Genomic DNA, 26,338 nt, shown 5'->3' with positions numbered 1-26,338 from the left:
GGTTCCGAATCATGAATTTAGTTTTTTGGGGGTTGATTTCCAATCCCAGATCAGAGCAGAAGTCTAAAAAGCCATCCAAGATGCGTTGAATCCCCATGGGGGATTTGGACAGCAGCAGGGTGTCATCTGCAAACATGATTGCAGGCACCCTGGTGCCTGTCAATTTTGGGGCATCGGAATTGGGAATCCTGTTTAGGTGGGCAACAACCCCGTTCACAAAGATGCAGAACAGGGTCGGTGCGAGCACGCAACCCTGTCTCACACCTCTGCGCACGGGGAACCTTTCGGTTAATTTGCCACCTTTACCACACCTTACGCGAGCGTAGTTGTTGTGGTGGAGTCTCATCAGGATTGCCAAGTTGTCAGCAGGGACAATCAACTCTTCCATGACTCTCCATAGCCTCGCTCTGGGAACCAAATCGAAGGCGGCACGTAGGTCTACAAAGATGGTATATAGAGTGCCGCCCTCGATTACAGCTGTTCTCCAGTAGAGGAGATTTAACCTGAAGATTTGGTCTATGGTCGATACACCCTCCCTGAATCCTGCCTGATAAGGGGACAAGATGTCCATTTCTTCAGTCCAGGCCTGCAATCGGTTCAGAATCAGTCTACCGAAGAGTTTTTGGGATATGTCGATAAGACTGATGGGACGATAGTTGGAAGGGAGCAGGGGGGATCCCTTTTTGTAAATTGGGACCACCTCTGCTCCCCTCCAAGTATCGGGCACCTCCATTCCCCCCACAATGGCATTGAATATTAGTGTAAGATAGGGTGCCCATATCCCAGGTTCCTGCTTGAACAGGTCCCCTGGCACCCCATCAAGTCCTGGGGCTTTTCCGGCAGCTAGGCCATTGATAGCGTCCCTCACTTCTTTTTCAGTGAAAACTACCCTGGTGGAACAGGATGAAATTGTGGGACCGTCTCTGTTCTGCTCCCCCCTCCCTCTGCATACAGGGCCTCAAAGTGGGTCTGCCATACCGTGGGGGCTATGTTGGGCTCTATTGCGGAGGATAAATCCTCCGTGCCGTTCGCAACTACGCGCCAGAATTTGCGGGAATCTCTAGTTGTTAGTGCTTTAGTGAGATTTTCCCAGTAATCGTGGTCCCATTCTGCCCTTGCGTTCTCCAGGAGGATTTTATACGATCTTCTCCTGGCACGGATTTCTTCCTTATTGAGGTGTCCCTTTATAGCAATTAACAAGTGGGCCTTGGCTTCCCTGCAAGCGGCATTGTACCAAGATGTCTTCGGCTTAGGGCCATTCCTTTGCCTTGAGGATGAGAATAGATCCTGCTCTAGGGTGGTGACGATGCCTGCATGTATTTGTGCAAGCTCTCCTCTGGTGACATCGTCTAGGACCTTAGTTCCTAACTGAAAGGCATTCTCCAATAATGGGATTATCCTTTCGTATAGCCGGGGTATTCTTTCTGGACTGTTGGCCAATTTCTCCCACTTAACCTTCCTACGATTGTTTTCAAGTAGGAGGCCCATCTTATCTTTGTCCGACCCGTTGGTTGTGGCCTCTTTCCCAGGCAGGGAATAAATCAGTTCCAGGGAATTATGGTCACTGTCCAATCTTGGGGTGACTTTAAAGTCGACTATTGCTGGCCACATAAACAGTTTGACCATAATATAATCCAATCTGGATTCGCTGCCGGGTTTGTTAAAAGTATGGATACTTGGTGTATCTGATTTGGTACGGCCGTTGCATGCCCTTAGACCGAGGTTGAGGGTGAGGGCAGTTATCTGTAGGGCTAAAGGAGTCCAGGCCCTTGGGGGTGGTGCCACCGTCTCTGGTATGAACCAACATGAATCTTCCTCCAGGGAAGGACCATCACGTAGTCCAGGCAGTGGTTCGTAGTGCGCGTTGAAATTGCCTCCAACAGGCAGGCGAGTTCGCATTGGGAGTCCTTCTAGGAGCCTAGCTAGCTCATCCACTGTGCCAGATTCTTTGTGCATTGGAACCGGCCTTGAGTAGATGTTGATAACTAGCAACTTCGAGGAGTCTGGCCACTCAAGTGAGACAGCCAATAAATCATCAGAAGCGGTCTCTAAGTAAGTAGCTTGACAGCCTAAGTCCGTGGCTACCCATGTAGTTAATCCCCCTGATGGCCTACCCCTTCCCCCCCCATTTGGCTGCTTTGAATAAAGAGGCGAAACCCGGGAATACTATTTCCTCACGCGCCCAAGTTTCTTGTAAAAGAATTATGTTTTTAGATCTGATGTATGTACCCCACTCTGTGCAGTCTATTTTGCTAGCAAGGCCTGCCACGTTCCAAGAAATCACTGTTATATCTAGTGATTTGGTGGAGGCCGTGCCCGTAGAAACAGAGTTGGTAGGGGTACACTCGTAGGGCAACAGTTGGTTTGTGGGGACGAGGTTCGTGCCCGTGGGTCTGTTGACAGGGGAAGGAGTGGAAAGCGTAGCGCTTGGGACCTGTCTGAGATCAGCTGTGCCGGATGCCACAGAATGAGTGTCAGTAGCTGTGACAATATTGGGCTCGTTTGTGGGAGATATTTGGGGAGCACTCCCCTCATCAGCCGCATGTCAGTCTACCATTTCAAGACTGCTGTATCAGTTGTGGGTAGATAGATAGGCAGGGTAATGTGTTCTATGTGGCCCAGGAATTCCCCTCCTGTATCCACCACCCCCCCCTCCTTCTTGTGACAGTTTCCCAGCCAGCCTCATCCCCATATGCAGGGAACTGCTCTGTTGGTCTTCCCCTGTATAGCGGGTGGTTGTTACTCTCCCTGTGACAGTTTTCCCAACCCTCCAGCAGCTCCTGGTGATACCCCCACCTGTGATCCTCTAAGTTGTACAGATTTGAGGGGTAAAAAAATGAAAGGGGTAGTGGTTGGATGGTGCTGCCAAAATCCTCATCAGCAGCCCAGGTACAGATATATGCGGCTGTGTTCGGGTCTCTGAAAGTGACCAGAATACAGTCTCCTCTGATGGATTTCTTGGTGTAGCCCATCCACGTTGCCCTCCTAGCCATGGATATATCGCTAGTTGTTCCTCTCGGAAGTGGTCTATTTACAGAGAGCCAGTTGATTATTTTGTTTTTGAGTGAAGAGGTGGATTCAAATGTGAGGGAATTTAGTTCCGGAACCCCCGCCAGAACTAGGGTGTAGGGTGCTGCTTCTGGGGGGAGGTTTATAGGTTTTGGTCTGGGGATAGTATTGGGTTTCTCTCCAATAAGTGGAGGATCTCTCTTAGCGTTAGCCGGGGGCAGAATATTATCTTTCAATGGAGGGGTTGATTTTGGGGTGGCATTTGCTGTTTGCTGAGTAGGGTTAGGGACCTTATTTGCATCTGGTAGTTGCGAAGCATTATTTGGTGCGGGTTGTGAGGGTTTGGGGTTAGTGGGTGGGGGCTTATTGGTTGTTGCTGTGGGAGGTCCATTGCCTTTGGTGGGTTTTGGTCCTGGTCCCTCTCTTGTTATTTTAGTCCCACTGTTATCAATTTTCCTTGAGTCGGCAAGTTGCACAGTTGCCTTTTCGATGCTAACTAGTCTAGCTTCGATCTTGATTAATCTAGCCTCAAGGGGACTCAGCAGGGACCTAAAAAGTGTACCTATGTCCTCTAGTGTGATGTCGTCTGAGGTAGTGTCTAGTGGCGCGTTGCTAATGAGTTGTGGTAGTGAGGTTGAATTAGTCGTTCTAGGGGGGGATGGCGGTCCTGGCCTTTCCACCATAAGGGCAGAGGAAGCACCTTTCCCCCCTTTACCTCTAGCTTGTTTGGATTTCGGAGTTTTGGTCCTATGGTCTTCATTGTTTTGTGGCCCCTGCTTCTTTTTTGGAATAGCCCCTTCCCTGGTACCCCTATTGCTATCTTTGTTGGTTTCTACAACTTTGGCTGTCTCGGTGTTCTCTGTTGTTGTAAGCTGGGGAATTTGGGTGTTAGGTAGGGCCATAAGGCTCATGTCCTCAAAGTCACTCGGGACCTCAATAGTGAGCTCTGGATTAGTAGATATAGTGACTGGGAGTGGACATGTTGCCTGGTCTGTGCTATGGCTAGTTGGAAGACCAGATCTGTTTTCTGGGGTTCTGGCTTGGGCCATAGGGCCCATTGAAGATCTCCTTACCCAGTCTATTTCTTGGGAAATTCTGCGCTCCAGAACCTCGATTTCCTCAATCAAAAGGGAGCCAGCTTTAGCAAAGTAAGTGTCAATAGGGCCTTTGACGGCTCCGGCCGCAGCTAGTGAGGAAGTTTTGCTCCTGGTTTCCCTAGTACACATTTTACTAATGTTTCGATGACCTTTATGTGGCAGGCAAAGAGGGGGAGCCCGGACCGGACTCTCACGTACTCGAACGGCCTCAAACGGCCCGCTCTTTGCCCGGTCTTCGCCCCGAGCTGCGTCCCGCGCTGCGGGAGTGTGGAACTGTAATATGGGCGGGATGTTGGGCGAGGGGGCGGGCCGGCAGGGAGAGCGGACCGGATGCTGTTTCCCGGTCTCGCAGGGACTCCTGGTAATCGAGGTCCCCGCACACTCGCAGCCCCGCCGAGCCTCTCACCCTGAAGCGCCTTGGAACTCCTCACCGTCAGCCGGCGCTGTCCTATGCACGACGCGGCACCCGCGGAGCGGGTGCGGCGAGAGGTGGGTAAAATCCTACTCAGTCCGCTGCTGCAGACACACGACCAGATTCAAAGTTCCTCCGTGGAAATTGGTAACAGGTGTCCCAGGAAAGGAAGGTTGAAGGTGCCTTTGAAGTCCTTTGGTAGGCGAGGGGCGGGCCGGCAGGGAGAGCGGACCGGATGCTGTTTCCCGGTCTCGCAGGGACTCCTGGTAATCGAAGTCACCGCACACTCGCAGCCCCGCCGAGCCTCTCACCCTGAAGCGCCTTGGAACTCCTCACCGTCAGCCGGCGCTGTCCTATGCACGACGCGGCACCCGCGGAGCGGGTGCGGCGAGAGGTGGGTAAAATCCTACTCAGTCCGCTGCTGCAGACACACGACCAGATTCAAAGTGCCTCCGTGGAAATTGGTAACAGGTGTCCCAGGAAAGGAAGGTTGAAGGTGCCTTTGAAGTCCTTTGGTAGGCGAGGGGCCGGCCGGCAGGGAGAGCGGACCGGATGCTGTTTCCCGGTCTCGCAGGGACTCCTGGTAATCGAAGTCCCCGCACACTCGCAGCCCCGCCGAGCCTCTCACCCTGAAGCGCCTTGGAACTCCTCACCGTCAGCCGGCGCTGTCCTATGCACGACGCGGCACCTGCGGAGCGGGTGCGGCGAGAGGTGGGTAAAATCCTACTCAGTCCGCTGCTGCAGACACACGACCAGATTCAAAGTGCCTCCGTGGAAATTGGTAACAGGTGTCCCAGGAAAGGAAGGTTGAAGGTGCCTTTGAAGTCCTTTGGTAGGCGAGGGGCCGGCCGGCAGGGAGAGCGGACCGGATGCTGTTTCCCGGTCTCGCAGGGACTCCTGGTAATCGAAGTCCCCGCACACTCGCAGCCCCGCCGAGCCTCTCACCCTGAAGCGCCTTGGAACTCCTCACCGTCAGCCGGCGCTGTCCTATGCACGACGCGGCACCCGCGGAGCGGGTGCGGCGAGAGGTGGGTAAAATCCTACTCAGTCCGCTGCTGCAGACACACGACCAGATTCAAAGTGCCTCCGTGGAAATTGGTAACAGGTGTCCCAGGAAAGGAAGGTTGAAGGTGCCTTTGAAGTCCTTTGGTAGATGAGGGGCGGGCCGGCAGGGAGAGCGGACCGGATGCTGTTTCCCGGTCTCGCAGGGACTCCTGGTAATCGAAGTCCCCGCACACTCGCAGCCCCGCCGAGCCTCTCACCCTGAAGCGCCTTGGAACTCCTCACCGTCAGCCGGCGCTGTCCTATGCACGACGCGGCACCCGCGGAGCGGGTGCGGCGAGAGGTGGGTAAAATCCTACTCAGTCCGCTGCTGCAGACACACGACCAGATTCAAAGTGCCTCCATGGAAATTGGTAACAGGTTGATCATTCCAATCTTTGCACCTGTAAGCGCGCTCCCAGCTGTCTTTGCGGGTAACTACAACCCTCGAATAAGAACACTCAGGAGCCACAGCCTTTAGCTCACCCTGTCCTCTTTTGGAAAATGAGCCAATCTTTGTGTGTTTGTTATCTGGAAACTCATATGTGCAGTCATTTATTTCATTCGCCATCCTTGAGCGTTGGTCTAACAGCATTTAATAGGAAAAAGTTTTGCAAGTTCTAAAAATGGTATCATTTGTGGAAATAGTTAATCAGGCATTCTTTTTCACTACAGCCCTTTATTCTCTAGGTAGGACTCTGAACAAGCAGATTAGTTTGCTCTTCCAGTACTTAATGAACAACATTAAGTCAGCTACCCAGAATGGATATGCCTTCTGTAGTAAATGCCTCCACCTATATTAAAACATTAAAGGCCCTTTTCATCAGTGGCTTTCAAACATTTCCCACTCAAATCTGACTTATGTATTGCTCTGTTTAAATTGGAAAGTATATATAACAAGCATTTACAATGCAACGCTTTCGCCTTTGGAAAAGTTAGAGCTATTGGCGTTGTAAATGACAACATTTTTATTTATGTGTTGGCTTTGAAAACATAAATAAATGGCATTGTCATTTACAAAGCCAATAGCCTAATCTCTCGCAAATGCGACACCTATTGCATTTGACCCACACACACACACAAAACTGGATCACAAGAAGGGAACAGAGGCACACACAAAACTGGGTCACAAGCAGGCAACAGAGGCACACACAAAACCGGGTCGCAACCAGGCAACAAAGGCACACACAAAACCGGGTCGCAAGCAGGCAAAAGAGGCACACACAAAACCGGGTCGCAAGCAGGCAACAGAGGCACACACAAAACCGCATTGCAAGCAGGCAACAGAGGCACACACAAAACTGCATCGCAAGCAGGCAACAGAGGTACACACAAAACCGGGTCGCAAGCAGGCAACAGAGGCACACACAAAACTGGATCACAAGCAGGCAACAGAGGCACACACAAAACCGGGTTGCAAGCAGGCAACATAGGCACACACAAAACCGGACTGCAAGCAGGCAACAGAGGCACACACAAAACCGGACCCCAACCAGGCAACAGAGGCACACACAAAACCGGACTGCAAGCAGGCAACATAGGCACACACAAAACCGGGTCGCAAGCAGGCAACAGAGGCACACACAAAACTAGATCACAAGCAGGCAACAGAGGCACACACAAAACCGGGTCGCAAGCAGGCAACATAGGCACACACAAAACCGGACTGCAAGCAAGCAACAGAGGGACACACAAAACCGGACCGCAAGCAGGCAACAGAGGCACACACAAAACCGGGTCGCAACCACACAAAAAATTGCCCATGAATCCGAGGAAACCCTCTAATATGCATTCAGTTGAACACAGCACCATCCCATATACCCAAGGAAAGGTGTGCTTGTGTGGGAGGGGGAGGGGGAGGGGGAGGGGGAAGGGTGGTGGGCAGGGGTGTACAGTTGTTTCGTTTTCCTGGTTTCCTCAATTACGTCATTCTGTTCTAACCAGAGGGGAGGCAGGTGGCCAGTGGTTCTTTTTTTCCAGAGTATTATCACTACGAAACAAATTGAAATGAACCATCATTAACAGCAAGCATAACTTCCTAAAGCATGGATAGAAAATAACCTACTATTGTTACTAATTGCCAGTTCAGCAAGAATAGCCAGGCTTTACAGCACCGTCATTTGGAGAAAAAAAATCTAAAGTTGGAACAGGGAAAGACGAGAATACAGTTACTAAACAACATTTAAATATATTTTTGAAAATGTTCAGCACCTAGAGAAAATGTCGCTAAACTATAACTTGAGACTAGAACTGAGCTCTCTTCATTGTTTACATTTTGCACAACCACGTAGAAACTTTCAAGGTGTTTAATAGCCTTGGGTGAAATTTTCAACAGAATGGGTGCCGGTTTCTTTCAAGAAAGTGGCTTTTTGTGAATACAGCATGAACAGCGTAACACTGCAAAATGTGTTCATGTTTTTCCTATATGAAAAAAAAAGCAAGCTGCATCTCCATAACTACCAGAGTAGCCCTTGCCGCTGCGTCACGGTAACAGACAAGCAACATCGTACACAAGCAGTAGCAATGACATTTGAGAAAAATAACCACCAAATCAGCACTCTGGGCCTTCAACAGCATGCATTGGGAAGACTGACTTTCCTCCCAACAAGGTGCTAGAGCTATCCTTTAAAATAGTACCATTATTTGTAATTAAAAGCACGGATACTGCCCCGATGTATTGTAAAAATGAGTGAACGGCGTGGTCTCCACAAGTCACATTCTTACATACAAGGAAAGCCAGATAAACACTGCACAACATTTCATTTTACTAGCAAGCTCGCTTTGGAAGAAAAGTTATTCACACAGCTTGGAAATGTGCAAGGTGGGGGCCCCAGTTCATACCACGCGCCCCCTTCCAACTTTGAATAAAGTACCTGAAAGGATATCCTGGTTAAGTCACCTCCTCACTCTCTTCCATTCACCTTTGCCGTCCAAGAGGCTTCCAACATGGCTTCCTGTAACATCTGTGCTAATTAATGGTCCCAGAGTGCAACTTCTTGCACTGGACGAGTCCAAAATCCCACGTTCTGAGGGGGAAGAAGACGCCTTGTCTCAAGAGTTTAATATTGGCCTGTTCCAGAGCCCGCGGAACAACTTCAAGCCTCGAGGTCAACTCTTCGGATCACGACGAAACAGAAACACACTAGGATAGGGAACAAACGGCTGCGTGCTCTAATAAAGACGCAGCGATGCCGGGCATGACGGAGCCCGGCCCCAGCTGCCTTTGGAACATAGAATCCCCCCTCGCGGCACTAATCTCTGCCTTTGTGAGAGCTTAGTGGATATAATTAGATTTAGCGGTGCAGTAGTAAGAGTTGTTCGTCAGTAGACAACACATTTTCTTGTCACATTTAGTAAAATTTATTACTCTCAGCAATGTTTAGCGCGTCTATATATCTATGCAAGTCAGTACCTTTACAAACATTTATTTTCATTTTAGCATATGCCCAGCTGCAACAAGGCTGCAAAACAAGCACTCGCACCCCCGAAAATGACGGACGTTTTCGGTAAGGCAGATTTGCTCAAGGACAGCGGGAGGGGGGGCGGGCACACGGACACCGGGAGGGGGGCGGGAACGGGATAAATAAAAGTATTGACTTACCTGCTAGCAACTCGAAATCGCGCAGCCCACCCCTGCAAGGCACACGTTGGTAATGAAACCAACATGCCGATAAGAAAAAAAAAAAAAGCACCGCCCACCGCTGCATGACGTGGGCAAAAGCCTAAAAGTCTCGGGAACGCCCACGAATCTGCTCCGGCTTTGATGGACAGATCTCTGTTCCAATGGCTAGCCTCCATTTATGGAGCTAGCCAATGGAACAGAGGGGCGGGACTACACTCACATACTCTAAACAAAAGATTTCGCCTGCGCCGAAAAGCTGCGCCGCAGCTTTCGACGAGGCGAAACCTAAAAAACCACCTTGTATGTCATATCCTGCCTCTGCAGTTGGGGTTCAAAGGTTACCGGTTTCTGGCACTATTTAATGGTGGTACCTGTTCCCATAACTGCCACTTTCATGCAGGCGCGAGATTGTGCTGCTGCCCTCATCATCACATCTTCTGGAAAGGATATCTGTGAAATCTCCCCAGCAGATCCACCCAAATCTTTGCCCTGTATAAAATACAGCTCAGAGTGTCTGACTACTATGGAGGCGAGGATTAAGGAGGTGGAGATTTTCTTCCACCTGTTATAAACAAATATGTGAACTTCTATCCTTTTAGTCCCACAGCAGGTGTTTCCACCCACAGGCTTTAGACTAAATGCTGTGCTGTTGGCCGTATATCAGGCTATCGACTGCAAGAATATTGTGCTACAAAAACATCTTCCATATTACTGTAAGTTTTTCATTTCTTAAATACAATATAAAGCTACAACAATGCAAATCATAAATACACATTATACGTGTGTTTGTAAAACATGAAGAAATCGTACACCTAAATAAAAAAATGTAAAAATATTTTTCCTCCTTAAAACAAAAGTAATTTACGACAATATGAAATGATTGTCTAAATAGAAAAATTAACTCAAAAGCTATATGATAAAAAATGATGTTGGACTATTGAGTGCTCCAATAAATACAATGGATTGGCAATGGGCTACAGACCCACTACCATGATGCCACAAACCTGATGGGATCCTGTCCATAGTCTCTTTCTCTCCTGCGCTCCTGTCAGATCTAAGGATATGTGGTGCCTTGCAGAAGAGTGAGGCGCCTTCATCCTTCATGCTCCCACCGCTCACACTCTCACTGGTGTACAGATGTAGTGATAGCATGAGCCACGCAAGAAAACTGAGGGCGGTCTCCATAGCTCGTGAGTCTGCCTTTCCAAATGAAGCGAACCAATATGACAGAAAAGAAGGTGAGGTACGGTGGTAGGGTCTCCTGAAGCTCCTCTCTGTCAGTGTCTAACGGGTCACTCACACTGGCAAGTGGCCCACACCCCTTGACAGTAACTGACATGAACTGACAACAGGACCTATCAAAGAAGCAAGAAGTGCTGAGAGCAGGCTGGGAATTTAAACCTTGTGTATCACAGCAGGCACTTTTAGCCTCTTGGGTGAAATAGTAAAACCGCTTTCTGGCCTCCCGCCATGGCTGTACCAGCCATTGAAGGCCATTTTTTGCCCCTACCTACAGATGGAAATTTCGGATCTTTATTGAATTCAATGCGGCATCAGGGGGCCAATGTTGGCTGATATAGACTAGAGCAGTGGTTCTTAACTTTTTTTTGGGGGGCCCGTGTGGGTCCACAACGCATACACAGGGGGTCCGCGACTGCTTAGAAAATTAAATAATCTTAACAGATTAGGAAAGTGTATGTAAATAAAGAAGGAAACTTGACATTTTTAAAACTCTCTGTAAATGTGAAAGAATTTGAAATTGAAGGCTAAAAATTGATATCCTCAGATATGTCTGATTAGGAGCCAAGGATTGTTTTATTTAGTATCATGCCATTTTCAGCATATCTTTGGACACTCCCTCTGTGACTGCCTCAAACAAAGTTTCTGAGACATTAATCTATGGAGGGTTACCAATCAAATGAAGCCCAATGCTAACAAAATTGAGATCATCTTTTGGGGGTAATTACCTCCAAAAGTTCAAGCATTGTGTGCCTTTTTACGTCTGCATACTGTAAGGAAGAAACCATCTTGTCTTCTGATGACATGCCTCACCTTGTTGTCCTAGCTCTCATCTTCGAGACTGGACTACTGTAATGCTGTCTACCTTTGCCTAGGACAATATCTAATCAATCAGTTAAAGCATATGAAAAATATGGCTGTTCATTTAATTCTTTGTCCCATTCTGAACATACTTCTCATCATCTGATCTCTCTGTATTTGTCACCAGTCCCGTTATCGTGTGAGACCGTTGATCATGTGTGAATGCCTGAAGCGCTGTAAACCATCCAATCCTCTTCTTTCATATGACGCTTACCTTTTTTTAATTTTGTGCTTTAGACGCTCATGATGGAGTGGTAGCTCTTTCAGCTGTGCTGCCCCTAAAATTTGAAATTCTCTTCCTTGGTCTGTTCATAAAATCACTTCCTCTGTTATATTTTGCAAATCTACCAAAACATGGTTTATCAGCACCATTTCCTCTTGGTAGTTGCCAAAGATTACTGCAATGAGATTAGCGCTGAGATACCTCTGAAGTTACTGCTTCACCATATTAAGTTGTATCACTCATTCATTCAATCATTCTTCAAACACATGAATCAAGGATTTTGATGTAACTCAAAACATAGGGATAAATATCTGCTGCTGAATGTCATGAGAGATGCCTGTGTGCAAAACTAGAATCCATCTGCAGATACAAATGCCGACATGCTGCTGACCTGTCAACGCCTGGTATGGCTCACCTATGGTTTCCAAAAGGCTATCTAAAAGATTAATTTGTATTGAGAAAGTGTTCAATGGCGATGACCCACTAACTTTCACCTCAGGGTCCAACACCTCCCAGGGGCAAATTTCAATAGGTAGCGGGGAGCGTGCGTACCCCTGTTCCCCAGGGACGCCCATCCTTATAATATCGGGGTGAGTGGACCCGCCCCCCCCCAAAACCTGAGAATCACCACCTCTCGAGTGTACAAATAAAATTCTTAGAGGGAACTGCGCGGAACACAGAGACCAAGCCCCCCACTTCCCGGGGCAATAAATAAATAGAATGGGGGGTCGTGTGCACAAGCCCCCGAGACCTCCACCTCCCCAGGACTAACTTAAATAGGGTGCGTGGGGCATGGGGACCCCCATGCCCATGGGACCCCACCTCCCTTGGGCTTGAAATACATTGAATGGGGGAGGTCGCACAGACCCCCCCCCCCCCGAGCCCCATAGACCCCACCTCCTTTCATTTTTTTTAAGAAGGAGGGGGTCCACGTGGCTCCCCTCCCAAGCTGTTCTTGACAACCACTACCTCCCCGGGGCAGTCCATGCAAACAGAAGGGGGGCCGCACGGCCCCCATCCTGGAGCCATACATTGCCCTGGGGACCACCACCCCAAGGGCCTGCTCCTGCTATGTCCCGGGGGTGCCCACCCCTGGGACATAGCTGTTCACTTTTGCCTGGTAGGAGCTTTGAGAGGTCCTGCCAAGAAAAAGCTAAAAGTTTGGTTCCAGCAGGCAGGAACTTTCCAAGTCCTCCCGCACGCTGGAAGCAGAGGTTTCATCTCTTTCCCTGCCCGCAGACATGCAGGCAGGGAAAGAAGTGAAACAATTGCTCCTGCACGGAGGGAGCTGCCTTTCCAGCAGCTCCCTCCGTGCAGCAGCAATGCTGGTTACCGCGGGGAGCCCTCAGGGACCACAGGGGCATTCAGGCTCCCCTCGCATTCCTCAATGCTTGTGACAGGGTGCCCTGGGTGGGCTCTAGGACACTCAGCATTACAAGGCTGGGCCCCAGGGGATGGGGTACACAGGGCTGAAATCGACCTGGGGAGGTGGGCCATGTCACCCCACTCCCGATTGTATTATGACTAGCCCTGGGGAAGGGGGGTTCCTCTGCCAAAATAGGCCTAGGAAGCTGGGCCACGCACCCACTCCCCCAAACAAATATATATTAAGGTCAGATCCCGAAAGATGGGTTCCCCGGGCCGAAATCGACTTGGGGAGGGGTTCCACATGGCCCCCACTGAGTTAAAGCCTGGCCCGGGGGAGGGGGGTCCTCTGTGCCATAAACAGCCTGGGAAGGATTCACAGCCCCTCTTCCTCATTTAAATGTGGCTGGGTTCTGCAGGCTGAAATAGGCCTGGGGAGGGGACCGTGCAGCCATCTCCTCACCCGTTGAATTATGGTTGGCCCAAATGGATGCGGTTTCCAGGGCCAAAATCAGCCCGGATAGGGGAGCTGTGGGGCCCTCCAACCCCCTTCAAATGTGGTCTGACCACTCACACACCCACTTAGAGACTCACTCACCCACTCACAGGACCACTCAGACACTCATGTACCCACTCACTCACCCAGTGAGACACCTATGCAGGCACTCTCAGACAATGGGTGTATGGGTGAGTGACTGGTTGTATGAATGGCCGTATGGGTGAGAATGGCTGTATGAGTGGCTGTATGAGTGAGTGGGTGTGTGAGTACTTGTATGGGTCTGTGAACGAGTATGTGAGCGGTTGTGTGGGTGTTTGAGTGGGTGTATGAGAGATTATATAGGGGTGTGAGTGGTTCTGTGAACGATGTCATCAGTGATGTCATGAGTGATAGCTCAGGTAACTATAACTGCCTAATTTCTCTTTTTCTGTACGAGTGAAATAGCATTCCTGTAACCTTTGTTCTTTTCAGTGGAAATATATATATATACTAGCTTACCCGTCGCGCGTTGCTGTGATCTCAGAAGAAAGGAAATTTAAGGAAACTTGTTATGATAACATTCAATTTACATTGTGTCATTTTTATTGAAACATATTCATTTTAATATGGAGAACTTTTTAAAGCGTTGTTTTAATTCTGTTTATTTATTCGAGTGCTTGTGGATACACGGTATTTTTGTTTTTCCATCTGGTGCGTACATAAATTAATCAGAAGGTTTTCAGACGCGTGAGCTGGCAACATACAGTTGTCCATGTGAGAAGCACGGATTCTCCAAATGTAGTCCACACACTTGCAGCGATTGTCCTTGTGCTTTGTTGATGGTCAATGCATTAGCGAGTCGCACCGGAAACAGTAAACGTTCAGTATTGGAAAGATTATGAGGGCCCTGGGGGGCCGATATTTAACAAATAGTTTTTTTTTTTTGCCATAAACCTTCGCGGGAGTGTACTCAACAACTTCCCAAAGTTTCATGCCGATCGTATGAATTGTGTAGTAATGCATAAAGGACAAACAGACAGACATACATTCCTTTTTATATATATATATATATATATATATATATATATATATATATATATATATATATATATATATATATATATATATATATATATATACATATTACCTACTGGCGGTCGCCAGTAGGTATATATAGTTAGGATTTTTTCCCTATGGGATTTTTGAAAATTCTATGTCTAATAACTTTGGCGTTTGTGGACGGAATTGGCTGAAATTTTCAGGAAAATGGCACATTTTGTTTCTGAGCAGCCCCTGAAAATTTGGGGGGGTTCGTCAAGGGGGGCCGAGAAAAAAGGGGGGTCCCAAAACGCGTTTTTCCCATGTTAATTTCCATAGGGCGGTTGGCCTCGCATTTAGCTCGAACGGCTGAATGGATTTGCACGAAACTTTGCAAAATTGTAGGGACTGTTAGCCCGATGTGCCTTTGCTAGGTCTCAATATATGTGCTCCAGTGGATTTTGAGAAATTAACGTTCAAAAAAAGATATATGTCTGTGACAGCGCTCCGGTTTGCGTTCCGGTTCGCGTACTTGACGCGAAACGGAACTTCGCGAAGCGAAGCTGATTGGCTGTTCGGTGTCTGTCAACATTCTAAACAGTCCGGAGCGGCCGCCATCTTGTCTCTCGGTAGGATCGAGAGACAAGAGGAGGCCAAAACAAAGGGGGAAATTACCATAAGGGGGCATAGTAGATCCTCCTTGACCCCCTAGGTTTTATGTGGAGGTTTTAAAAGGGCCCCGCAGGGCAAATACATTTTTTTTTTTTTTTTGCGTGGGAAGCTCCCGGTTCGCGAACCGGGAAGCGTTCTGGGGAGCGTACTATAAGGAAAAAAGAATGATAGACTTTTCAAATACTGTATGTTAATTGATTGTTGGTTTTGTTGATTATTTTTTAATTTCTTTATTTTTTAAGCAATTATTTATTATTGTGATTGTGTTTCATAATTTAATAAACTTTCTAACATTTCACTGTCTGAAATGTCATTATTTTCATTGAACATAGTTTGTAGTCTCTGAGGGTGTAAAATGTCCTCATTTTGAAGGAGGTCATCTACTGCTTGCACACATTGCAGTAGTTCTTGGTCCCAAGTTTCATCCATAAATTCAATATAATTTGGATCAATTATTTCTTGGCTGCTCTCTTGCAGGACAATTTGAAATTCAACTTTCTGTTCGCCTTCCATTTTGCCTGAAATTTGGATAAAAAAAATATATATTAGTAGAGATAGGGCACTGGTGGGATTAATTTTAGATAGGCAGTTTTTATCAGTGAATTTATCTTTGGGCAGTGTATAGTATCAGAGTGGAAGTAGGAATATAAAAAAGTGTATGTGATTTAACGTAAGTAAATTCATAATTATACAAGAGAAGCCTAACTCCATCCATAACTATAACAGAGAAGTCTATCTAAATCTATAACTACTACAGAGGGATAGTATATAACTATCAGAAAAAGTTTACCATATTAATTTATAGTGCACAATATACTTCAGTTTTAAAAATAACAACTTACCTTTACAAACAAGTTGAAGTGTTTAGTGAAAATTCAATTGAAATGTACAACAAGAAGTAGCAGTCAAAATGGCTGTGTTTCCTTCTCTTCCTTTATATATATTCAGGTATATAACCAATCAAATGTCAGGTAATAAAAGTAGAAAATGAAAGTAACATTTTCATTGGTTGTGAATTCCAACACTTCAGATGTGTTTTGTGAAGTAATTTACCTCACGGTATTTAGAGAGGTCTACAGGCTAAATGGCTAAATGGAATTTCAATCAAATTTGTGAAAATGAAAGGGATTGTTATGTAGTATGAGCTAATCTATATTTGGTGAGATTCGCTCCAGTCGTTTTTCTGTAAATTACTTTCCCACCTTTTTTATTGGACCGCTTCCCGGGAAGCGTCCCGGTTCGCGAACCAGCAGCGTTACGGGAGTCCACCATTTTGTGTTTCGGTCGAATTAAGATACAAGATGGAGGGCAAATAATGTTCAGAATGGGTAGAAGGGGGCACGGTAGACGTATCTAGGTTTTCTGAGGGTGGCTGAGGAGGCCCATATGTGCGGGAAAAAAACATTTTTTTAGAAATTTTGCGCGGTTAGCTTCCGGTTCGCGTACCGGGTAGCGCTCCGGGGAGCGTAGTTTGTTGAAAATTAGAGAAAAAAGTTAGAGTAAAATAATAATTGTGAATGATCAGATGTAGGGTAGCTCTGAGAAGAGCTTTTGGTTTTATGGTACATTTAGGTACTTATAAGTAGGTACCAATGCACAGTCTTAAATTGAAAATGAAAATTCTGTTGCCCTCATCTGAGAAGTGAACTCCATCTCCTCTGTAGATATCTTGCATGCAGTAACGCATTAACTTTTTTCTCTCCTGGTGGAATAGAAAAAAACTGCCAGATAAAACTATTTTTGTGATGAGATACCCGGGGTAACTCTTTGACAAATCGTGGTGCCTCTTCTTCCTCGCCCTCTTCTGGATCCTCTTCCTCCTCTGGGTTTCCAAGGAACTGTGGAGGTGGTCCTCTCTTCCTATGAGGAGATGGTGGTGGTGGGGGTGGGGGTGCACCAGCTGAAGCTACTACTGAAGCCATTTTTTAAACAGAGCAAAATAGGTCTTCCTTTCTCAAAGTTGAAAGTCAGAGTGAGAAAAAAGGTGGGGGCTTTCATCATTTGGGAAAAAAAATAGTTCTAAACCAATGAAAAGTGTTATTTTTAGGTCACATGACCTAGTCTTACATCATTAGAAAACCAAAAGTGAAATGAACCAATGAAAAGTTTTATAAACAAGTCACATGACCTGTTCCGTTCACGTTACGAGCAGCGCGCCGCGCCCCGGATCGCTTCCGGTTCGCGGTCCGGAGCACTTCCGGGAGCGCTAACGCGGCGCGTCATAAGACGCATTACGTGACAACGTGATATGTCGCGCTTCCGCGACGCGTCACGATGTTGATTTCTGATGCGGTAGTTGCGCAAACGGAACGTTTACTGGTTAGCGGACCGGGTCGCGGCATCAAATTGAGCTAACGGAAAGCTTCCCGGTTCGCGAACCAGGAGCGAACCCAAAAAATATTTTTAAAAAAATTAATCATAAACATATAAAATATAATTTGGGATTTAAAGAAAAAGACATTTTACAGCTACAGATATTAGCTTTTAAAAAAACATTGAAATTCACTGAAAAAACCATAGGTTATAGACCATATATAGTTAGGAATTAGCATTTACAAAACCATATTTTACTCACACAAAACCATTGAAATTTCATATATAGTTAGTTGCCCTAACTATATATCGCGCACCCGCAATCCACTGCTGATGATGTCACATATTACATCATTCATGACATGTCCCTTTCTCACTGCACCATCAGGATTCAAGCAAGCCGGGCCGAAGAAGGCTGAAATGCCAGAAACCGGTCCCAGGTAGCTTGTCTCCTTTCTGGTGAAGAATTGGCTTGGTAGTTTAGTCTGCCCTGTTCCCATGATGCACTGGGCCACGGACAGACTGATTTGCATATAGCCAGGTTCTGAGCTGGGATGGTGCAGTGAGATAAATAACGGTGATGGATCAAGCGCTGATCTTTGGACTGGGTAAGAGTGGTCTGCTTAATTCAGACACTCTGTTCATCACAACCCCCTTTTTGAATCGTTTTTGGCCACTATAGGTGTGACAGGGTATACTCAGACATGAGTCCCTTTCTCACTGCACCATCAGGATTCAAGCAAGCCGGGCCGAAGAAGGCTGAAATGCCAGAAACCGGTCCCTGGTAGCTTGTCTCCTTTCTGGTGAAGAATTGGCTTGATAGTTTAGTCTGCCCTGTTCCCATGATGCACTGGGCCAGGGACAGACTGATTTGCATATAGCCAGGTTCTGAGCTGGGATGGTGCAGTGAGATAAATAACGGTGATGTATCAAGCCCTGATCTTTGGACTGGGTAAGAGTGGTCTGCTTAATTCAGACACTCTGTTCATCACCACCCCCTTTTTGAATAGGAAAAGAGATGTGGCAGGAGCCGCTTAACTTTAAACTCACAAGTGTAATTGCGAGGAGAATAACAAAAACGGCAACCGCCTCTGGACCTAATTACGCGGCTGGAGCTACGAGACATATCAAAAAAGGTTAAGTGTGCCTTTTCACATAGGAAGTGCGGTAAGAACCGCGCGGGTATCAGCAATGCGGTGAATGGAACCGTATTGGAGTATGAAGGCGGCCAGAAGCCGATATCCCATGGAAGTATCATTGTTTGGTTGGTGCTTACAGATTCTATTGATTGTTCCTAGTTTATGAAACTTTATCTTCTCTGTTGGAAGCAGAGTCAGATCTTATTTTTCTTATTACTTTTCATAGAGGCGCACGGCAGGAGCCGGCGGCACCGCCTCCTACGCGATCTCTTCCACTCCTTTTATTGGCTCATTGAGGCGCACGGCAGGAGCCGGGGGCTTCGCCTCCCACACCTGGTATCTCGAGACTTGGTTAGTTGATTTCTCTATTTGGACCTATGGGAAGCTTTCCTTTCTAGTGGAACATATCCTACCGGACCATAAGGCGCTCTTTTAGGGTAAGAAGATAATTTAATTTAGTTTTCTCTTTACACCTGCATTGCCTAGAAGCACTCATTGTTCCTTGTATAGGTTCTCACCTTATTCTATAGACATCTATCTCTTTTCTTTTATTCTATTAGGGACCTGCTGAAGGTCGTCCTGCTAACGCCAGTTGATTCTCTTTCCTTTGGTCCACATCCCCTTGTGTCATCTCACCTAACGTCAGCCCTTCACATCCCGAGCATACCTCGTGATTGAGGTACATTCTCTCCCCCTGCGAATCAATCCCCCATACTGAGATTCTCTGTGTGGAAGATTGGTTTGGAGGTGAGAGGTGAGGCTCTCCTCGCTCCTGTAGTACCTGCTTTTCAGGTGGGTGTGGTTTAGGTTACATGGAGTTGGGCATGGAAAATCTGTACAAACATACTTTTCAATTTTTTGTCCCTTAATATTCTGGTCATGATATTGTGGCCCAGTGAAAGTCTGTCTTCGTTATTCCTGACCCATACCTTTGGTATACAGGGATTTGTTGGAGATTAGGTATTTTGTGCAATGGATTTTGCAAGCCATTCTAAAACATCACCAGTTGCCAAATTTGGTACCATTGCTGTGAGAAACTAAAGACATTCTGGCTGAGGAGACATGGCTATCTTCATGCATTTCTAAGAGAAACAGATACATAAATTCAAATCTCTACAATTCACATCAAATAAATACATAACAGAACATTCTCTTTGAACCTGTCATGAGGAATGGGAGAGAAAGTCAAGCATGGCCACATTTTACATAGAAATGCAGCTTCGTCTGCCTCTTTTATAATAAAACAATATTTCGGAGATATATGACGAAAATGTAGGAGCTCCCCAAACTTTATTAACCACATGCATTATCTTTGTTGAAGAATGGCCAAGAATGGCTGCCGAGAGGGCAACTGATTTATAGAGCTGTGTTGTGGGAATTTTATGGAATGCACTAAGAACTGGCCCATTTCTAGGTACCCTTCAGCACGTTTCCCTGTCTATGAATAAGAAAATCCAGGTCGGAAATGTTCCAGTACCACTTCCACCTTTCCTTTTTCTTATGTAAGGCTACAGACAACCTCTCACAATACACCACAGGCCATCAGTTCACACAGAAAGATGTAGGTACAACGCAGGTCTATTTCCAATGTGTGTTTCTTTTCTGTGGTGTTCATTACCTGACAATGCAGCCTACTTGATCCTTTGTGTAAACCTTCGCCTAAGGGTCTTACTTCAAGCATATCGGAAATTGCACTTTTCAAAGATTTTTGTTGGGATAGTTAAAATCCCAATCTGAGTTAATGCTAGATGAAACAACATGATTACTGCTAACAAAAGGGAAATAAACCCACATATTGTAAGCACGGAACCAAATGATTATAATCAAACAAGATCCACGTTTCCCAGCAATCCAATTCCATTGTCCGGATCCTCCGAAGCGGTCACCCGACTCATTCAGAGTTTAAACTGTTGCTAACGCTAAATCAGCGACTAAATCAGGCTGGACGAGGTATTAGAGGGCAAAAAAGAAGTGTTTTAACCGGCGATTTGATTTGAATATTTTTTTTTTACTTGCACTGCACTTACTTGCACTTTTTAGCCCGCTCCCTACCGTCCCCGTTCCACCGCGGTTTCCCTTTGCATGGAGGGGCCGTGGGAGAGGAGGCGGGGCTTAGGGAACCTACTTCGGGGCACTCAATACAAGAGCTGCATGGCAGCGTGGATGCGCCGCGCCAACGGCAAGCCCGTCTGTGTCAGTCCGCGCCCGAGCGGGACCAGAACCCCTGCCCCTCTATTGTCAGGTAAAATCATGTATACACCATTCCAAATTATAGGGTTAAGGGACAATTGCTTCCATTCTATGCACCTAGTTAATGGTGATTATTCATGTGCCCACTGTACATTCAGACTCTGCCCGGCTTTGGAAACACTGCCAGAGGGACATGCCCTTCACATCTATAAAATGTTCTCTCTGTAGCAGATGCCCAACCAGATGTATTATTCTTAACAGGAACCTGGATGCACAAGAACTCTGCGCCTGATGTGGTTCGAACGATTCCTCCTGGGTATAATATCCAGCGCAAAGATTGGGAGAGAAAGAAAGTGGGTGGCATTGCTATCATCTTTCAAGACTCCTTTAATTTCTGTGTTGAGTTCAACCCTGTTTCCGACCGTGAAAGCTTATTTTTCTCTGTCTCTTTATCTTCTCAGGAATCCTTATATATCGACCTTTGAGGGTGGGTGGACAATTCTTCAATTCTCTTCCAGAAGTGGCGGCCTCTTTGGCAAGCTCATCTACTAACCTCACGCTTCTAGGGGATTTTAACCTACATTTTGATGAGCCAAGTAAAACTGATGCCGCAAAGCTCATCCGAGACCTATCAGCAATTCAACTAATACATAAAGTCATAGGGTTCACACACATTAAAGGCCCTACATTAGATCCCATATTTACTAATAACATGGAGCCGGTGGTGGAGACACTCATTCTCCTGCCTTGATCTCTTTTTCCTTACAATCTTCTACCCAACGTGATGCTACGGAACCTAGCACCAGGAAAGTCCGCCCTTGGTCCAAACTTTCTTGGTCTACTGTGCTTAATAATTCAAACCGTACTCTAGACTCCAGCCCTGTCCTATCATCCAAGACATTTACACACTGGATAGAGTCCTCACTGGACACAGTTAATCCTGTTAAAACTAACCACTCTAGGATGAGAGAGAAAATCTCTCCATGGTACTCGCGCAAGCTTAGGCTGCTTAAACTGGACTGTAAACGGTTGGAGAGAAAATGGAGGAAGGACTATAGCAAGACCACTAAAATGAAATATAGAGTCCATAAAATGCTACCAAGCTGAAATTAAAAAAACGCTCAAGCCCTTTATTTTGAAGAAAAAATCAATTCAGCAGCTAATGCCCCCAGAGAAATCTTCCTTATCGCAAAGACCCTCCTGGAGCTCCCTTCCCCCAATACCTCTACAGGAATAACCTCCAATTGCTGCAATGAACTTGCAGAATACTTTCAGGGAAAAATTTAGAATATATGTAACACGTTCCGAGATTCGCTATATCCTAGTGATCTCCTTATTATAAACATGCCTCTGGGTCACATTAAGCACACAGTGGAGGAATTTCCATTCCTGGATCTGGATCCCCAAGCAGACATTTTTGTGCAAATGAAAGTCGGGCTCGCCTCTTGACCCAGCCCCTCCTCGCCTTCTGTGTAAGGTTAAAGAGGTGGTGCTACTGGTCATACTGGATGTAATCAATCTTTCTTTCACCAAACACTTCGTACCGCTTTCCTAGAAACATGCCACGGTGAAAGCGTTATTGAAAAACCAAGCCTAAATTCTAACGTCCTGAGTAACTATCATCCCATATCTCTGCTGCCCATGATCTGTAAGGTCCTGGAAAAGCATATTAACTCCAGTCTTTCCAATTTCTTAGAAACACATGAGCTTTTACACATTCCCAGACTGGCTTTCATCCCCATCATGGAACTGACCCGCACTTATTGCTGTAGTGGAAGAAGCAAAAAAGATAATCGATCAGGGAGGAGCAGGAGCTATTATCCTTCTTGACCTCCGTGCCGCTTTTGACATGGTTAATTTTAACATTCTCTTAACAGGGGGCGTTTCTTCTCTTACAATACAACTACGCTTTGGAACGCCCTTCCCCTGCATCTGCACTCAGACATCCCCACCTCACCTTCTGGAAGTCTCAAAACTTGGCTGTTCTAGAACACTAACTGGTAAGCCACCTTCCTTCGCCTGTTTTACCACTTGCGCTGGGATGCCTCAGGGTATCTGTGCTCTTAAGAAGTGCTGATTAATAATAATAATAATAACGCCACTACCGTATTGTTGTATTCTATTCCTTTTTACTTTCGGACCCACATGAATCTTCTCATATAGTTCAATTGTACCTAATACACCTGTCTTGTAAATCACTCTGGTACCCTAGTGTCTGGCCAGCGCTATGTAAAACTAAAAAAAAAACTGCTGTGAAGCTAACTTTAAAAGTCTGTAATATAGTGATGTAGTCTTCGTATTTTCTGCTAATATATACCCCCATTGCAAGTTATATATTCATTATAGTGCATATTTTCAATTATAAATTCATATTGCATTTCCTATTGTTATACTCATTTATTGTTTAACGTGTATTTGAGTATGATTTGACAGTTCAACCGTTGTTTATATATGAAAAACAAATAGTCAATGTTTTATCGAAAGAAGAATAGTTAGAGGTGCATTTTGATAATACTCAAAAAGAAGCAATATGTTGATTATTCAATAAGAGTCCCACTCTTTTCAAAGTAGCCCGAGAAGAGGATTAAGCTAATAACAAACAAGTACTAGGGAGAAAGGAATCTTCACACTTCCTGGGAGCGAGAGATTGGGTTTGCAGAGAAGCTGTAAACACCTTTCCAAGGCCAAGACCACTAGACAGGTCTTATCAGCTTGTAGAGAGAGAGAGAGGTCACAGCTCTTTTCATATGGAACAGTGACTCAGTTGTTCCACTAAGGTATGTGGGTGAAAGGCAGTGCCACCTAAGAAACTGATAAATGCTCCTTTTGGTGTTAAGATACCTTCGGGTAGAGACAAGAAGGGAGAGGTAGATGAACAAATACAAAGAAACTATAAAATAGTATATAATGTTGCAATTCTTTCTAATATTTTGTTTGTTAGTTGATGTTATTGCTACCACTATGCTTCTGTAATCATAACTATACGCATACAATGCACTAGCATAGGATCTTGATTTTAATAAGTCATAAAATGTATTGTTAGCATGTCTTCTTGAGTGTGACTATTGATAGTGAAATGTGGTTTGGAACTTACTAACAATAAATAGGTCTCACAGGACTGATTGTTGCCCACAACGCACCATCCTCATAATGCACAGGTGCTTTGTGGGTTGCAGTCCTCAATTGTTCTCTGTCTCAAGTAGGTATGTTGACTAAGTCTGTGCTTCCAGGGTGTCTTTGGGAGCCCAAAGTTAAGACTGTATTCTGGAAAAGTTTCAGAAAATTAATCAGTAGCTTTCTTACTGAGCTATGAACGATTTTTTTTAACTATGTTCTCCATCTTAAATTTCCAGTTTCCTTGTCTTCATCCATATTACATACATGTTAAAAGAAAAAGTGATGGGGGCGTGGCTAAGACAGCCATCATGGTGGACATCTTCTAGGCGAGCTCTGCCCCATCAAGCCTCAAAATCCGCCTTAAATCCTACAATCCTCTGAAGTGTGAACACCTTCCAGCGGCTCCTGCAGAGTGACATGTTGTCCGCGGTCTGATGCCAGCGGGGTAGCGCTCTGCCCTGCAGTGAGCCTGCGGTGCTGTGTGAGCGCCCTGTGGCCGGAGAGGCTGCTGTGCCGACTGCGGGCAATCGTGGCTGTGGGGTGCACGGTCCAGCCGGAGCCCTTGGAGCAGGGCTGCAGACAAGGCAGTAACACATCGCGCAACAGATGGGGTCGCAGCTCCTGCGGTGACAACCTGCGGTGAGGGCAGCAGTGTCCGGGGAGTCCAACGCTGGTTGCGCTGCCTCCTGGAGGGCCCAGCGGATGTGATCCGAGACGTGAGCCTGCATTTTCACCTTTTGCCCGGGCCCGCTGCACCCCTTAGAGCAAGGGGTTGGTGCTGCCAGTGACTGATTTGGGATGGGTATGTGGCAACAGCTCGTCCCCAATGGCTGCATCTTTTCGCTTGAGTCGCCCCACTGGGACTGAGGGACATTTGTGAGGAGCCGGAAGGGTCTTCACGCTCGCCTCTGTGGGGGGCTTGCGGATCTTGCGTTGCCAGTCTGCGACCCTGATTCTGTCTGCCTGGGGCGCCAGTGGCTGACTGCTTGAACGCCCATGTCTCTATGTTGAGGTAGGCCATCAGGACAGGGCCTGTGTCCCTCAAGTCTGGAGTTTGGAGACCGGCGTGCGGGAGAGTCCGGTGTTGGTGGTTCGGGGCCTTGGCCTGGGCGGTGGTGTAGTGCAGGGCCTTTGGCCTTGGGGCACCCAGTGCACATGGCCCATCCACTCCTTAAGCAGTGGCGGCCTGCCCCGGGGGCTCTGTTTTGCATCAGGAGCATACCGAGGGTGGGCCTCGGCCCCTGACCTCAGGCTGCGGAGGCGGGCTGATCCCATGAGGCCTTGCCCGTAGTGTCTCTCTACCCCTCCCCCCCCATTGACGGATCCTCGAAGCGCCCTGATAAATACCGAATATGCTGTTGGACCCGTCTGGGGTGCTGCCTAGGGGGTGCGATGCCCAGAGCCTATAAAGGCCCTCCTGTGCATCATGTTGAAGGACAAGTCCAGTGGCGAAACAATGCACCAACGACCAATTCATCTCTGCCTCGAGTAGAGTCCTGTTCCAGACAATGCTGCCTTGCTGGCCACTAGCACTCAGGCCTGATACTCATTGGACGCCAGGATCAGCGCTGTGGATCGGAGATCTCATTCTTGAGACATACCTCAGGAAGGCGGTTGACTGCATTGCAGAAACTGAAACCAGGGTTTCGTCTGTGGAAGACACGCTGGCCAGTCTCCAATAAAAAGTCAATAAGGTTACTGTAGTGGTGCAGGAGTTTTCCTCCGGGGTGGAGGATATTAAAAGCCGCTCACGGTGAAACAACTTGCTTCCCGGAGAGCTGTGGGGCTACCTCGATGGAACGCTTCATCACCCAATGGCTTAAATCTATCATGCCAGATGACTCCCTATCCTCCTGTTTCGTGATGGAGCGGGCTCACTGGGTGCTGATTTGGAGAACCCCTGGGGGGCCGGTCACTGCGACAGATACTTCGGGTTTGGGGAAGTATTGGGGTGGAGGGTTGTTCTCAAGTTGCTCCACACAAATGTTTGCATGGTTCATGCACAGGCACATAATCACAGTCACTCCTTCTCACAGGCCTCACTACTGGCATGCCCCTTGATTGACAGATGGCCATGCAGTCGGTTACCGCTCATACAGGGGGGTCAATATCATGACGTGGAATGTGTATGGGGGTCCTGGACAAGATCAAAAGCGCCACCATTCTGCGGCAGGCCAAACTTTTGGAGATTGATTTACTTCTCCTTCAGGCGAACCACTTGCAGGGCAATAAAGCCCCTTGTTTGTCTTGATTTGGTTATAACCAGATATTCCCTTCAGGTTTTGTCTTGTCCTCCGTCAATTCTATTCCTAGTGTCCAAAACCTGGGTAGATCCCGGTGGGCACTACACTATTGTGACAAGCACATTATGTGGAGAATCTCTGCCGCTTGCCAGCTTTTACAACCATCCCCCCTCCGGCAGATATTAATAGATAAGGTTACGGGCTTATGGGTGAACTCCCAGAGGGCATATCTGTGAAGCGGGAAGTAGGGCCTAACCCCAAATTACTTCAACTGGTCAC

At 46.9% G+C, this 26,338-nt stretch overlaps 1 protein-coding gene across 2 annotated transcripts in view; it reads left to right on the top strand.

Moving 5' to 3' along the window:
• The window catches only part of LOC147729857 (transmembrane protease serine 11D-like), a 437,959-nt gene that overhangs the window by 114,430 nt on the left and 297,191 nt on the right, over positions 1 to 26,338 (top strand). Inside the window, exon 2 of one of the 2 annotated variants that reach the window (XM_086958511.1) lies at positions 9,808 to 9,894. The exons of the other annotated variant lie outside the window; for it this stretch is intronic. The gene's annotated coding sequence lies outside the window, so the exon portion shown is untranslated. The remainder of the gene's footprint in view (positions 1 to 9,807; positions 9,895 to 26,338) is intronic. 2 annotated transcript variants of the gene reach the window in all.

Source organism: Lissotriton vulgaris, chromosome 2_1 (assembly GCF_964263255.1).
Source record: "Lissotriton vulgaris chromosome 2_1, aLisVul1.2, whole genome shotgun sequence".
Taxonomy (NCBI): domain Eukaryota; kingdom Metazoa; phylum Chordata; class Amphibia; order Caudata; family Salamandridae; genus Lissotriton; species Lissotriton vulgaris.
The sequence above is the reverse complement of the archived record's forward strand: the minus strand, read 5'-3'. Positions and strand labels throughout refer to the sequence as shown.